Source organism: Giraffa tippelskirchi, chromosome 3 (assembly GCF_054371585.1).
Source record: "Giraffa tippelskirchi isolate mGirTip1 chromosome 3, T2T-mGirTip1v1.2.pri, whole genome shotgun sequence".
NCBI lineage: Eukaryota > Metazoa > Chordata > Mammalia > Artiodactyla > Giraffidae > Giraffa > Giraffa tippelskirchi.
The window spans coordinates 162,582,223-162,598,544 of record NC_137277.1 but is presented as its reverse complement, the minus strand read 5'-3'; positions in this window follow the sequence as shown (position 1 = coordinate 162,598,544).

The window sequence follows — 16,322 nt, the reverse complement described above, 5'->3', positions numbered from 1 at the left end:
TGCTACTAGCATCTAGTGGATCAAGACTTTGTTGTTATTCAGTCACTCAGTCATGTCCAACTCTTTGCAACCCCATGGACTGCAGCAGGACAGGCTTCCCTGTCCTTCACCATCTCCTGGAGTTTGCTCAAACTCATGCCTATTGAGTCGGTGATACCATCCAACCATCTCATCCTCTGTCATCCCCTTCTCCTCCTGCCCTCAATCTTTCCCAGCATCAGGATCTTTTCCAATAATTCAGCACTTCTCATTAGGTAGCCAAAGTATTGGACCTTCGGCTTCAGCATCAGTCCTTCCAATGAATATTCAGGACTGATTTCTTTTAGGATTGACTAGTTTGATCTCCATGCTGTTGAAGGGACTCTCAAGAGTCCTCTCCAACACCACAGTTCAAAAGCATCGACTCTTCAGTGCTCAGCCTTCTTTATGGTCCGACTAAAACAATATAATGGGAAAGACTAAACATCTCTTCAAGAAAATTAGAGATACCAAGGGAACATTTCATGCAAAGATGGGCTCAAAAAAGGACCTAACAGAAGCAGAAGATATTAGGAAGAGGTGGCAAGAATACACAGAATAACTGTACAAAAAAGATCTTCATGACCCAGATAATCATGATGGCATGATCACTCACCTAGAGCCAGATATCCTGGAGTGCAAAGTCAACTGGGCCTTAGCAAGCAACACTATGAACAAAGCTAGTGGAGGTGATGGAATTCCAATTGAGCTATTCCAAACACAAAAAGATGATGTTGTTAAAGTGCTGCACTCAATATGCCAGCAAATTTGGAAAACTCAGCAGTGGCCACAGGACTGGAAAAGGTCAGTTTTCATTCCAATCCCAAAGAAAAGCAGTGCCAAAGAATGCTCAAACTACTGCACAATTGCACTCATCTCACACACTAGGAAAGTAATGCTCAAAATTCTCCAAGCCAGGCTTCAGCAATATATGAACCGTGAACTTCCATATGTTCAAGCTGGTTTTAGAAAAGGCAGAAGAACCAGAGATCAAATTGCCAACATCCACTGGATCATCAAAAAAGCAAGAGAGTTCCAGAAAAACTCTCTTTATTGACTATGCCAAAGACTTTGTGTGGATCACAATAAACTGTGAAAAATTCTGAAAGAGATGGGAATACCAGACCACCTGACCTGTCTCTTGAGAAACCTGTATGCAGGTCAGGAAGCAACAATTACAACTGGACATGGAACAACAGACTGGTTCTAAATAGGAAAAGGAGTACATCAAGGCTGTATATTATCGTCCTGCTTATTTAACTTATATGCAGAGTATATCATGAGAAATGCTGGGCTGGATGAAGCACAAGCTGGAATTAAGATTGCCAGAAGAAATATCAATAACCTCAGATATGCAGATGACACCATCCTTATGGCAGAACTTATGGAAGTTCTTCATCCTTATGGAAGAAGAATTAAAGAGCCTCTTGATGAAAGAGAAAGAGAAGAGTGAAAAAATTGGCTCAAAACTCAACATTCAAAAAACTATAAGATCATGGCATCCAGTCCCATCATTTCATGGCAAATAGATGGGGAAACAGTGGCAACAGTGGCTCACTTTATTTTGGGGGGGCTCCAAAATCACTGCAGATGGTGACAGCAGCCATGAAATTAAAATTCGTTTACTCCTTGGAAGGAAAGCTATGACCAACCAGACAGCATATTAAAAAGCAGAGACATTACTTTGCCAACAAAGGTCCGTCTAGTCAAGGCTACGGTTTTTCCAGTGGTCGTGTATGGATGTGAGAGTTGGACGGTGAAGAAAGCTGAGCACCAAAGAATTGATGCTTTTGAACTGTCTGTGTTGGAGAAGACTCTTGAGAGTCCCTTGGACTGCAAGGAGATCCATCCAGTCCATCCTAAAGGAGATCAGTCCTGAGTGTTCATTGGAAGGACTGATGTTGAAGTCGAAACTCCAATACTTTGGCCACCTCATGCGAAGAGTTGACTCATTGGAAAAGACCCTGATGCTGGGAAAGACTGAAGGCAGGAGGAGAAGGGGATGAGAGAGGGTGAGATGGTTGGATGGCATCACCAAATCAATGGACATGAGTTTGGGTAGACTCTGAGAGTTGGTGATGGACAGGGAGGCCTGGCATGCTGTGGTCCATGGGGTCTCAAAGAGTCGGACACGACAGAGTGACTGAACTGAACTGAACTCACATCCATACATGACTGCTGGAAAAACCATAGCTTTGACTACAAAGGAATCAAACTACCTTTTTGACTACCTTTGTCGGCAAAGTAATGTCTTGCTTTTTCATATGCTGTCTAGATTTGTCATAGGTTTTCTTCCAAATAGCAAGCATCTTTTAATTGGAAAAGGGATTGGCTGCCCACTCCAGTATTCTGGCCTGGAGAATTCCATGGACTATACAGTCCATAGGATCACAAAGAGTCGGACATGACTGAGAGACTTTCACTTTCATTTTAATTTCATGGCTGCAGTCACCATCTGCAGTGATTCTGGAGCCCAAGAAAATAAAGTCTGTCACTGTTTCCATTGTTTTCCCATCTATTTGCTATGAAGGAATGGGACCGGATGCCATGATTTTAGTTTTCTGAACGTTGAGTTTTAAACCAGCTTTTTTACTCTCCTCTTTCACCTCCAACAAAAAGCTCTTTAGTTCCTCTTTGCTTTTTGCCATAAGGGTGATGTCATCTGCATATCTGAGGTTATTGATATTTCTCCTGGCAATCTTAATTACAGCTTGTGCTTCATCTAGCCTGGCATTTCACATGATGTACTCTGCATGTAAGTTAAATAAGCATGGTGACAATATACAGCCTTGACATACTGCTTTCCCAATTTGGAGCCAGTCTGTTGTTCTATGCCCAGTTGTAACTGTTGTTTCTTGACCTGTACACAGATTTCTCAAGAGGCAGGTCAGGTGGTCTGGTATTCCCATCTCTTTCAGAATTTTCCACAGTTTGTTGTGATCCGCACAGTCAAAGGTTTTAGCATAGTCAATGAAGCAATAGTACATGCTTTTTCTGGATTTCTCTTGCTTTCCCTGTGATACAAAGGATGTTGGCAATTTGATCTCTGGTTCATCTGCCATTTCTAAATCCAGCTTGTACATCTGGAAATTCTCAGTTCATGTACTGTTGAAGCCTTGCTTGGAGAATTTTGAGCATTAGTTTGCTAGCATGTGAAATGAATGCAGTTGCGAGGTAGTTTGAACATTCTTCGGCATTGCTTTTCTTAGGATTGGAATGAAAACTGATCTTTTCCAGTCCTGTGGCCACTGCTGAGTTTTCCAAATTTGCTAGCATATTGAGTGAAGCACTTTAACAACATCATCTTTTAGGATTTGAAATAGTTCAGCTGGAATTCCATCACTTTCAGTAGTTTTTTCATAGTGATGCTTGCTAAGGCCCAGTTGACTTTGCACTCCAGCATGTCTGGCTCTAGGTGAGTGATCACACCATCATGGTTACTCAGGTCATTAAGATTTTTTTTTGTATACTGCTGTGTATTCTTGCCACCTCTTCTTAATATCTTCTGCTTCTGTTAGGTCCATACTGTTTCTGTCGTTTATTGTGCCCATCTTTGCATGAAATATTCCCTTGATATCTCTAATTTTCTTGAAGAGATATCTGGTGGTGGTGGTTTAGTCGCTACTTTGTGTCCAACTCTTGTGATCCCATGGACTGTAGCCCGCCAGGCTCCTCTGTCCATGGGATTTTTCAGGCAAGAATACTGGAGTGGGTTGCCATTTCCTACTCCAGAGTATCTTCCAGACCTAGGAATTGAACCTGGGCCTCCAGTATTGCAGGCAGATTCTTTACCAACTGAGTTATGAGGGAAGCCCTCTAGTCTTTCCCATTCTATTGTTTTCCTCTATTTCTTTGCATTGTTCACTTAGAAAGGCTTTCTTATCTCTCCTTGCTATTCTTTGGAACTCTGCACTCAGATGGGTATATCTTTCCTTTTCTCCTTTACCTTTAGCTTCTCTTTTTTTCCTCAGTTATTTATAAGGCCTCCTCAGACAACTATTTTGCCTTTTTGATTTCTTTTTCTTAGAAATGGTTTTAATCTCTGCCTCCTGTACAGTGTTACGAACCGCTATGCATAGTTATTCAAGCATTCTGTCTAACAGATCTAATCCCTTGAATCTATTTGTCACTTCCACTGTAAAATCATAAGAGATTTGATTTAGGTCATACCTGAATGGCCTAGTGGTTTTCTCTACTTTCTTCAATTTAAGTCTGAATTTGGCAATAAGGAGTTCATGAGCTGAGACACAGTCAGCTCTCGGTCTTGTTTTTGCTGACTGTATGGAGCTTCTCCATCTTTGGCTGCAAAAAATACAGTCAGTTTGATTTCAGTATTGACCATCTGGTGATGTCCATGTGTAGCGTCATCTCTTGTGTTGTTGGAAGAGGGTGTTTTCTATGACCAGTGCATTCTCTTGGCAAAACCCTCTTAGCCTATGCCATTGTTCATTCTGTACTCCCAGGCCAAATTTGCCTGTCACTCCAGGTATCTCTTGAATTCCTACTTTTGCATTCCAGTCCCCTATGACGAAAAGGACATCTTTTTTTTAGTTTTAGTTCTAGAAGGTCTTGTAGGTCTTCATAGAACCGTTGAACTTCAGCTTCTTCAGCATCAGTGGTTAGGGCATAGATTTGCATTACTGTGATAGTGAATGATTTGCCTTGTAAATGAACCAAGGTCATTCTGTTGTTTTTGAGATTGCACCCAGGTACTGCATTTCGGACTCTTAAGTTGACTCTGTGGGCTATTCCATTTCTTCTAATGGATTCTTGCCCACTGTAGTAGATATAATGGTCATCTGAATTAAATTCTCCCATTCCTGTCCATTTTAGTTCACTGATTCCTAAAATGTTGATATTCACTCTTGGCATCTCCTGTTTGACCACTTCCAATTTACCTTGATTCATGGACCTAACATTCCAGGTTCCTATGCAATATTGTTCTTTATAGCATCAGACTTTGCTTTCACCATCAGACACATCTAAAACTGGGCATTGTTTCTGCTTTGGCTTAGCTTTTTCGTTCCTTCTAGAGCTATTTCTCTGCTCTTCTTCAGTAGCATATTGGGTACGTGCCGTCCTGGGGAGTTTATCTCTCAGTGTCAGATCTTCTTGCCTTTTCATACTGTTCCTGGGGTTCTCAAGGCAAGAATGCTGAAGTGGTTTGCCGTTCCCTTCTCCAGTGGACCATGTTTTGTCAGAACTCTCCACTATGACCCATCCATTTTGGATTGAGCCTAGGGATGCTGATAAACATCCTACCATGCACAGAGCAGCTCTCACACCAAAGAATTGTCCAAATAAAGATGTCAGTTTGTGCCAATCTTGAGAAATCCTGCCTTTAGTGTCACCAGTTGAGGAAAGCAGTCGTTTCTGGTATGTATTTTGAGATCCATTCTCTCCCAAACTCAAATTCTGCACCAATTCTTTCTTTCATGTATTCATGCATTATGCGCGCGCACACACACACACACACACACACACACATATATATATATATATACACACACACATATATATACTGAGCACCTATTTTAATGTGCCAAAATCCTTGCAGGTGTCAAATAAAAATGGCAAGCAGGAGTAGCCTCCATCCCTGTCCCGAAAGAAGATACCATTTTGCAGGGAAAGGTCAACATAGACAATATGTATCAGCAATATCTTACTGTAGCACAGACACTGCTCTAGGCACTTTATGAACTTCCTTAGCTCTCACAACAGTACTATGAGAGAGATACCATTATCATTTCTGCTTTATCAGCAAGATAACTGAAGCATGCATATAAAGGTCAAATGACTGGTGCAAGGTCAGACAGGTAAAAGATGGAAGCCAGATTCAAATCCAGGACATTAAGCTCAAGGGTCCATTTGTGCTTTTTTTTTAATCCCTAAATCATGTTACTTACTTTTATCAATAAAGATATCCATTAACTGACCAGTAACTGGTGTCTCAAAAATTCAGCAATGACAAGATAAGTACCCAGACTCTAGCTGTAATGCTCTTCATTTATTTAACATCTCCCTTGTAGGGCTGTTTTAAATTTGTTTTATGAGACTGATAACATTAAAATAGCTTGAATATGAAAGTTTTAGAACATTAGAAACTTGATGCAGAAATCTGTAAACAGAGAGAAGTAAATACATGAAGTTCTTGCAAGGGACTCCTCTGGTATTTACTTTTTTGGGGTTTTGTTTTATTTTTTTCTATTCTTTTTCAAATTATTTTGTTATTTAGCTTATTACAGAATATTGAGCAGAGTTCCCTGTACTATACAGTAGGTGCTTGTTGGTCATCTATTTTAAATATAGCAGTATGTACATGTCAATCCCTCTGTCCATCTGGGCTTTTAACCAGCATAATGTGCTGCATCTCATATAAACACACACAACTGCAATTATAACAAATGATTAAAAAGGAGAGGAAGACAAAGCTTAGAGTACCTCTTATAAAGGCAGCTGTCACCTAGACGGGGGATCTTGAGAAAATGGCACTTGGCTAAAATCTGAAGAGTTAAATAGAGAACAAAGTGGAAGAAGTGCATTCCAGGCAAAGGGACAGTATGCATATTAGTTTCCTACGGCTGCTGTAACAGATCACCGCAAACATAGTGGCTTAAAACAGCAGACTTTTATTATCATATACTTCTGTAATTTAGAAGAGAGATACGAATCCCACTGAGCACAAATCAAAGTGTCAATGGGACTGCAATTCTTTCTGAAGGCTCCTTGACTCATCTAGCTTCTGGAAGCTCCCTAGATTCTCCAGCATATGGCTTCCTTCAGTCTTCAAAGTCTGCTAGGATGGGTTGAGTCCTTCTGCTACCAAGTCACTCCAACCTTCTTCCATCCCTCTCTTCCACCTTTGAGGACTCTTAAAATTATATTGGGCCCATGCCGATAATCCATGATGATCTCCCTGTGTTAAGATCAGCTCATTAACTATCTTCATTCCATCTAGAACTTTACTTCCCGTTTCTGCCATGGAGTGTGGCACATTCACAGGTTCTGGGAATTAATAGACGGGCGTCTTGAGGGAGTCATTATTCTGCCTACAGCATATGCAAAAGCTCTGCAGAAGAAGCAAGGCAAGCACAGGGCTGAAGAAAGTCCATGTAGTTGAAACAGAGCAAATGAAGATGCAGACAGGGGACAAGGCTCGAGGATCAGAGATGCTGTTCCTTGTGAGATAGGCTGGAACCTGGGGCCTGAGACACTTTTCTGCAGTGCCTGCCCCTGGACAAAGGTGTCCCTTGAGTAACAAAATACAAAGAAACTATAAAGGACTAAAAATGTCATGCATACGTGGTTGGGGCAAATTATGGACAACAAAATACAAAAAGACCAAAAAGCCCAACTGCCACTTCTGAGGAGCTGGGAGCAAAAGCAGGGGGTCAGGGGAAATAGCAGAGTATTGCATATGCCCCCTGCATACAACACAACCAAAGGGGTGAGCAAACCACCAAATTCACCCCTCTGGTCCAACCTCTGACAGCCCCCTACCCTCACCCCATATAAGGAACCAACTTGCCCCCACTCAGGAAGGAGCAAGGGAACATGTTTGTTCTCGTTCCCCACTGCTGCAGCAGGGGCCACAATAAAGCCTTGCCTGGATTTCTTGTCTGGCCTCTGATTAATTTCTATAGATTAAGGATACCAAGAACCCTGATGGGTAACACTTTGAAGCTGTGTCAGACATTTGTCATCTTTCTGAGAGCAAGAGGATTTGCCACTGAGACATGTTACCCAGGGCACTGGTGAAATGGACTGGCATTTTGAAATGTCATTCTAGCTGCTGTTTGATGGAGAGAGATTGAGAGAAGGGGCCAGAGGGGGTTAGGTAGACCAGTGAGAGGAAGGACTATTGTAGGAGGCCAGATGGGACGTGGCGGAAGTCCAAACTGGGACTTAAATTAGAGAGAGGGAAGATGAGGATTCAAGAGATATTTTGGAGATGAAATTGACAGGAGTTCAGATCGGGGAAGTGGGAAATGGAGAATGAGGGAGGTGGATTAATCAGAGGGGCTCCTGGGCTTCCAGCTTGGGCTAGTGGCAGGGCTGTTCAAAGGGCAGGGAACATGTAGGAGAAGTATGTGTGGGGGTGAAATTCAGCTTTGGGTGTATTGAATTCAAAATGCCCAAGAGGAAATGCCAGCTAGGATTTGTGGGTCTAGGCAGTTGAACTGTGGGTCTAGAGGCAAAATTGGGCTTCCCAGGTGACGCTAGTGGTAAAGAAACCACCTGCAGTACAGAAGACCTAAGATACACGGGTTCAATCCCTGGGTCGGGAAGATCCCATGGAGAAGGGCATGGCAACCCACTCCAGTACTCTTGCCTGGAGAATCCAATGGACAAAGGAGCCTGGCAGTCTATAGTCCACGGGGTCGCAAAGAGTTGGACACAACTGAAGTGACAGCATGCATGCATACAGAGGCAAAATGATGACTGGAATCTTCCAATTCAATGTCCTGCTGGCCTCTCAAGACCAATATATCTCAATCCAAGCCAGCTGTCTTCCTCCAAACCAACTCCAACATCTGTGTCCTTTACCTTTTCAGCACCATCGTGCAGGGTCAGAGGCCTTATCTGTTTCATCTTGCCAAGACTAGCAAGGCTTAGTAACATGTCTAGCCCTTGTAAGAGGTTAATAAATGTGATAGAAAAAAATAACTGAATGAATTAACCAATTACCTCTATGTTTGTCTGTCCATCTCTCTCTGTCCCTGTCTCTCCTTCTCTCTGCCTCTCTTTGTGTCTCTATCACTCTCTGTCTCCTCTCTCCTGCTTCCCCCACCACACTCCTTTGTCCTGTTACTTTTGAGCAGAAAGTCAGGTCTGTTTAGCTTAGCAAGATCTGAGGTCAAATTCTGTTGTGACCCTAGCACCTGTTGACACAAGACCTTTGACCTCAAAGCTGCAAAGGACTCTGCTTCCTCAGGCAGCTCAGCCAGGCACTCAGAGACAGACTTAACAGAACTGACAACCCATTGCTGGATTTTATTATGTGTTTGGATGCCTAAAATCATAGTCATTTCCTGTAAGAGATACGCTTCACAAGGCACTGCTGTAAATTGCCTTATTTAAATATGAAGTTGTAGTTTTTTCAATCAGATAAATATATTCCTTTGTATATGGATTGTGTGAATCCATGTTCTTTATTCTTCAAGGTTTCTAGGACCTAAGCACTCATCTACCACACAGAATGGATCTTCAGAACAACTGGAGGAGAGGAATGGCAGCTCACAAAGGAATGCCACACAGTGTCAGAGCCTCCCCGAGCTTAAACTTTAATTAATCAGTCAGTCAGCAAAGCATCCATTAATTCCTTCTGTCCATTAGCTCATCACTGTAAGAAAAGAGTTACACAGACACGGTCTTCTAAAATCTCACAATCTGAGACTATTCTGCCTTCTGTTTTTGCATAATGCTTGTTAGGCTGTTAAACAAGAAACTGGACAAAAACACAGTTGAATATTAAAAGGAGTTCTGGAATCCTCTTTAGGTCCAATACTAATTCACCATATAGCAGCAAAAACTATGACCAAAGAATTTTCCTTTTCTTCATTCATTAAATAAACTGTACTGAATACCTATTATTTGTAAGACAAGGGAAATACAACCGGGAATGGGAGGAGGAAACCTGTTACAGATCCTTGCTGAGCTTATATTCTAGGAGGGAAAAATAGCCAATGAGTAAATAAGGCAATAAATAAACAAGAAAATATTAGATCTTGATGATTACAGGAATGTGAAATGAGGGAAGGGGAACATTGGATTAGATTTGTAGGAAAAGTATGTTGAAGTCATTGATATTTAAGCTGAAAGTCAAACAGGAAAAAAATTTTAAAAACCTAAGATCTAAGGGAACCATTCCAGGTATTTCTTAAGTAAACGCCCCATAAAGCTGGGACTGAGCCCTATTTAACATTATAGTTCCCAGAGTTACCACCACAGGGTGTTACCCCAATAATCATAGGCACTCGTAAATGTGGGCAAAGCACATCTACTGTGGTCCCAAACCAGGTGTTTATGATCTTTAGAATGTGCATAGTTATCTCCAGGAACTGTCCAGCATGTTCTCACCTTGCAAGGCTCCCTGACCCAGTACAATACCCACTACAAGGCTATGGACTTAGAGGCCTCAAGCCTGCAAATTAAGCTGGCCTTCTCTTAAGGGTGGAAATCTTCTCACCTTGACTCTCTCCCTGATGTTTTTCATTTCCCACTTACCTTTATTGGGCTCAAGTCTTTGCCCAGTTTCCATGTGGAATTAGCCTTGGCACCTTAGGAAAAACATCAGGAAAACCTCTCCCTGCACCTTTAAACCACAGCAGATGCAATGCTTGTGTTAGGAAAGACATGACAAGGCTGGAGCCTCAGGCCCTAGCCATAGGATGCCACATAAGCTGTGTTGGAGATCAGATTCCTTCAACCTCCCCTTCCAGGACTCCACATCCTCCACTACAGAAAGTTCTTTCTTATGGTCAGTCACTCACAGCTACAACCTTGTCCATTTCTGGAGAGTTGATTCTTGCTGCTGAAATCCAACGGCTGACTCATCCATAGTCTCAAAACAGTAAAGGAAAGAATTAGTGAACTTGAAGACAGGTCAATGGAAATTAAACAAACTGAAACACAAAAGTGAAAAAAGAGTGGAAAATACAACAAAATGAAACAATAACATACATAGCATCCAAGAGCTATGGGGCCATGAAAACCAATGGCTGGAAATGTGAAGGTTGTATAAATCGGACAGATTCTAGGATTTTTAGTTCAACTCATCCCTGCCTATCACCTAGTTAGTTCCACAAAACTAATTTCAAATCCCCCCAGAAACTTAACCTTTTTCTAAGACACCCTCCTTGACTAACAAATCATTATATTCTAATGTAGAGCTTGTCTGGCAATAATGAAAATGATGTTCCCACGGTTTTAGGGACCATTAAAATAGGCTTGCCAGATAAAATACAGATACCTAGTTCAATCTAAATATCAGATTTTTAGTATAAAGTGAGTCTTGAGCAATATTTAGGACATATTTAGACTAAAAATGTCATTGTTTATCTGAGGTTCACATTGAACTGGGTATCCATATTTTTATTTGCTAAACTGGCAATTCTACATCAAAAGCCACCATGTAACCCACTCAAAAGTATCTCTTTTCTGGCCATCCACATTGCTTATATCTGATGAAGTCTTGTCATAGATTGATTTATCAGGTCTGTGTGTGCATGCTAAGTCACTTCAGTCATGTCTGACTCTTTGTGACTCTGTGGACTGTAGCCTACCAGGCTCCTCCGTCCATGGGATTCTCCAGGCAAGAATACTGGAGTGGGTTGCCATGCCCTCCTCCAGGAGATCTTCCCAACCCAGGGATCCAACCTACGCCTCCTACATCTAACCTGCACTGGCAGGCAGGTGCTTTACCACTAGCACCACCTGGGAAGTCCTTGTTAGGTCTATGAGGCATCAACCTAAAGCAGCAGGTGCTTGATAAAGCACAGGACACCAGACAGAGGAGTGGTGGGAGAAAATCTGCTGCAGAGGAAGGAGCTACCAGTTAGAAATCAGAATATTCTCTCCTAGAATCAGCCCTGTCTTTTACAGGCTGGGCCTGTCACTGAACCTCTCTCTTAGCTTCTCAGTATATAAAATGGAGATGACAAACCCCTCCCACACTCTCTGATGACTCAGCACAGCTTTCTGTAGGCCCTATCAGAAAATCACATAGGAATATGTGCCCACCTGGCTGTGGATTTATTGTTATTTACAAGAAGTGATAGGAGCTTCCCAGGTGGCTCAGTGGTAAAGAATTCGTCTGCCAAGTCGGAGGCACAGGTTCGATTCCTGGCTCTGGAAGATCCCCTGGAGGAGAAAATGACAACCCACTGCAGTATTCTTGCCTGGGAAATCCCATGGACAGAGAAGCCTGGACACGACTTAGTGACTAAACAACAACAACAATAGGAAGTGATGGAAGGGAGCTGTTGTGCAGGGCAGGGGTGCCCAATCCCTGGGCCACAGACTGGTACCAGTCATGGCCTGTTAGGAACTGGGCTGCACAACAGGAGGTGAGTGGTGGGCGAATGAGCAAACCTTCGTCTGTATTTATAGCCACTTCCCATCATTCATGTTACTGCCTGAGCTCTGCCTCCTGTCAGATCAGCAGCATTAGATTCTCATAGGAGCTAAAACCCTAAGAGCTACCATGAACTGTGCATGCAAAGAATCTAGGCTGCATGCTCCTTATGAGAATCTAATGCCTGATTATCTGATTCTGCATTATGGTAAGTTGTATGATTATGTCATGATATATCACAATATAATCATAATAGAAATAAATGTTAGTTGCTCAATCATGTCTGACTCTTTGCAACCCCATGGACTATAGCCCACTAGGCTCCTCTGTCCATGGGATTCTCCAGGCAAGAATACTGGAATGGAAAGCCATCCCCTTTTCCAGGGGTTCTTCCCAACCCAGGGATCAAACCCAGGTCTCCTGCATTGCAGGCAGATTCTTTATCGTCTCGTCTGAGCCACCAGGATAAAGTGCACAATAAATGTAATGTGCTTGGATCATCCTGAAACCATCCCCCTCCCCGGTCTGTGGAAAAATTATCTCCCTGGTTCCTGGTGCCAAAAAAGGTTGGAGACCGCTGGTGCGAGGGACACTGAGTAAGGGAAGAAGGGGCCTCCTGTGGTCCTTGCATGGTTCTTATCCCTTGCTGGACTTGCAGGACCTACAGCCATCAGACATGCCCATTTTTCATCTGCCCACTAGTCACATTTCAAATCTTTATTGGTCGATTGTATTTATTTTTGGACTTTGTCAGCGCGGGCACGCCAGGCGCAGTCAGGCCCTGTTATGGAAGCGCAGAAGAGCTGGCCTACTCTGACTGCGGAGAGGTAACTGCCAAGGGGAGCACGGGAGCGGGCAGTGATACGAGACCCTGTCCTCTGAGTCAGCCCTGATGCCAGGCGGGTGAGGTAAGCCTCCGTCGGGGGCACCCTTCACCTGCTGGCTCCTGGCCTCTCTCTGGCGGCCATCAGTTCCCTGCAGGCTGGCTAGGGTGTGAGAAACAAGACAGGTCTGCTTCCTGTGGCTCCTGGCTAGGAAGTAGCGGCCTGGATTCCATACGTCAATAAGAAGACAGACAGCGAGCTGGTGCTGCCCTGGAACAAGTGTTCCCAAGCTGACTGTCTGGGACCGCTCTAGCCATCACTTTGGACTCCAGGACACTGGACCCTGTCTTCTGGATCCAGGATTGAGCTGCCCCTTCTGAGATGCCCATGAGCCCAAATGACACGCTGCTCCTCTGCTGTCACTGCTCCACAAGTGACAGTTTCCAAGTGGAGGAAAAATAAGGCTTCATTTTCCTCTGAATCTAAGAAGTCAAGCTCTCATGAACTGGGGCAAGCTATCCTAGGCACAACTCTCTTTAGCTTACAATCAGAAGGAATGTGCCACGGCTAAAGAGTTTTGAAAGATAGACCACAGAAAGAGGCTCATTCACTGCCCTCTGGGTGTGCACACATGGACCAGAGATGCTGGGACCTGTCACTAAATGAGGTTATGGAAGCCCTTATGTGCATGACCCAGAAAAAAAAAAAAAGGATGTGATGGCCCAGAAGGAAGTTCCTGGGGAGGGAAAATTTGTGATTCTTTGCACCACGAAAATAGACCAGTGCTTGTCTCTATGTCTACTTCGAACATACAGCATCTACAGGTACATCCTTGAACACAGCAGGTCTTCTCATCCAACTCTGGTGATTGGAAAACAGCAGGCTTCCAATCCCTCTGACCAGTCAAGAGGTTGGGATTAGGATTAGGTGAACGTGATTGGTGAACATTCCAGGCCAGGCATGCATCCTCCAGGACCCAGGGACTAACCCGGGCCCACAGGCCTAAGAACCTGGGCGAGCGCTGGCTGGCCAGCTGCATGCTCTCACACACGGGGCCCATCCGATTCACAGATCAAAAGTCCAGTTGAGGGGGGAGAGGACAAGCGGCCCCCTGGGGCCAGGAGAAGGCTCAGAAAGACCCCTACTGGGGAGAGGCCTCTCCGGCTCCCATCTGAACACCAGCACCCAGGTCTGGCCCGGGGCCTGGCCCTCCTGGCGCCCTCAGATGTGGCTCCTCTCTGTCCCTCCAGACCAGATCTGGTTTCACTAGACTTGGAACTCTCTGAGCCCTTTCCTGCTGTGGACTGATTTATTTGTATGCATCTGTCAGAGCATGACTGAATGATGTCTGGACAGCCGGGAGCACAGCATGGCAGATGTGCCTCAGAATGCCTCCAAGGGAGGCCCCTTCCCTACCTTCCCCCCATCCCCAGCCCCTGAAAGGCCAGAGGAGGCTGAGGACATCTGTGCAGCCCCTGAGAACCAGGAAAGAGCTGGGAGAGTGCACAAGAGGCTGGCATGCTAGAGGATCAAGTACTGGGAAACAGGCATCTAGACCTCATCTCTCCACGGGTGAGGTTTTCCCAGGTGGTGTTAGTGGTAAAGAACCCATCTGCCGATGCAAAAGACATAAGAAATGTAATTTCGACCCCTGGGTCAGGAAGACACCCCTGGAGAAGGGCATGGCAGCCCACTCTAGTATTCTTGCCTGGAGAATCCCATGGACAGAGGAGCCTGGTGGGCTACAGTCCATAGAGTTGCAAAGAGTTGGACACAACTGAAGCAACTTAGCATGAACACATGAGATCCGTGACTGTGAGCAGAGCTGGGGGCTTCTTAGTACCAGTTCCCTAAGTTCATTTTAGAGTTTTCCAACCCCACAGGACCAAGAAAACTTCTCTTCCTCTTGATTTCACAGCACCTGATCCTCCTCTAACAAAACAGTTGAACATGAAACAGTCCCAATGTGGGGTGCTGGCAAAGGCTTAACAATAGGCTCTTTAGAAAACATATGAATAAAATAAATTTTGCTGATACAAAGCACACAATTTACAAATAATTAGTAAAATACACAATACTCTTTATTGTAAATTCCATCTACCCAAATGATTCTCAAAGAATGCATCCCTAGATTGTTGCAAATCAATCCTAAAGAAAATCAACCCTGAATATTCATTGGAAGGGCTGATGCTGAAGCTGAAGCTCCAATACTTTGCCCAGCTGATACAAAGAGCTGACTCATTGGAAAAGACCCTGATGCTAAGGAAAGATGCAGGGCAGGATTGGAGAAAAGGGACAACAAAGGATGAGATGGTTGGATGGCATCACTGATTCAGTGGACGTGAGTTTGTGCAAACTCCGGGAGATAGTGAAGGACAGGGAAGCCTGGCATGCTGCAGTCCACGGGGTCGCAAAGAGTCAGACATGACTTAGCGGCTGAACAACAGCAACAGATTTTTGCCAAACTCTTGTATCTGTGGTAAGCCTATGGCTGCAGTTCAACCATGGTTTAGCAAAAAGTTGTGTTGAAACACCAGGAAAATCCCTGAAAATTTAACAAGTGACTCTGAGGACATAGTAGGAGCTGACCTCACCCCAGACAGTGGGTCCCCACGCACAGAGCCCATGATGGACTCTGTCTTCAGTAGCCATCCAAGACTGGCCCACATCATCACAGTTCAGTCTTCAGGCTGCTCCCTGAATTGAACCTGCTCTCCTTAATTTACCCAGAGAGGAAAGCCAAGTAAGCAGGGTCTGATAAAGCACAACAGGTGTCCTAAGGGACTGTGGCCAAAGACGGATGGTGGCAGGTGGTGGGTAGCCGGGAAGATTCTATCGCTGGAGTGAGTCAGAGATGAGAGAGAAGCGATCACCATGGAATGGAAAGAGCAAAGGACAGAGGACAGGAGGGTGTTCCCGGCAGGAGGCACAGCACAGCTAAAGGCACAGAACAGACAGCTGCCTTCCCTGATCACACTGTGATCCTCTCATTCGACAATCACTAACTGTTCCATGTACGCTTAGCACTGTTCTCAGCTGAACAAAGTCCCTGCTCTTGCAGAGACTGAATTCCATTAGGGGAGAGACCCACTACACAGCACAGAAGAGCCCCCCATGGTGGAGGATGTTTTGAGTAAACAGACTTGACTTCAATGGAAGGAAGAACCTCACACAGAATTTGAACCCTAGGAGACTGACAGATGTGGTTCTGCAAGAAAGAGTGTCCTTCCTGAAGGGGTTCTCAGGCCCCTGGCTCTTGGGTGCCATGAGGGACTTAAGGGATGAAGTGTTTGCCAAACTTGCATTGTGGTTGGAAGAGGGGGAAAGTGGATTCTTGTGTGAAGAGCTCTGGGTCTGATGTTCACCATCTGGGTTGTGGAGAACCAAGCAAGGAAACGTTAGAG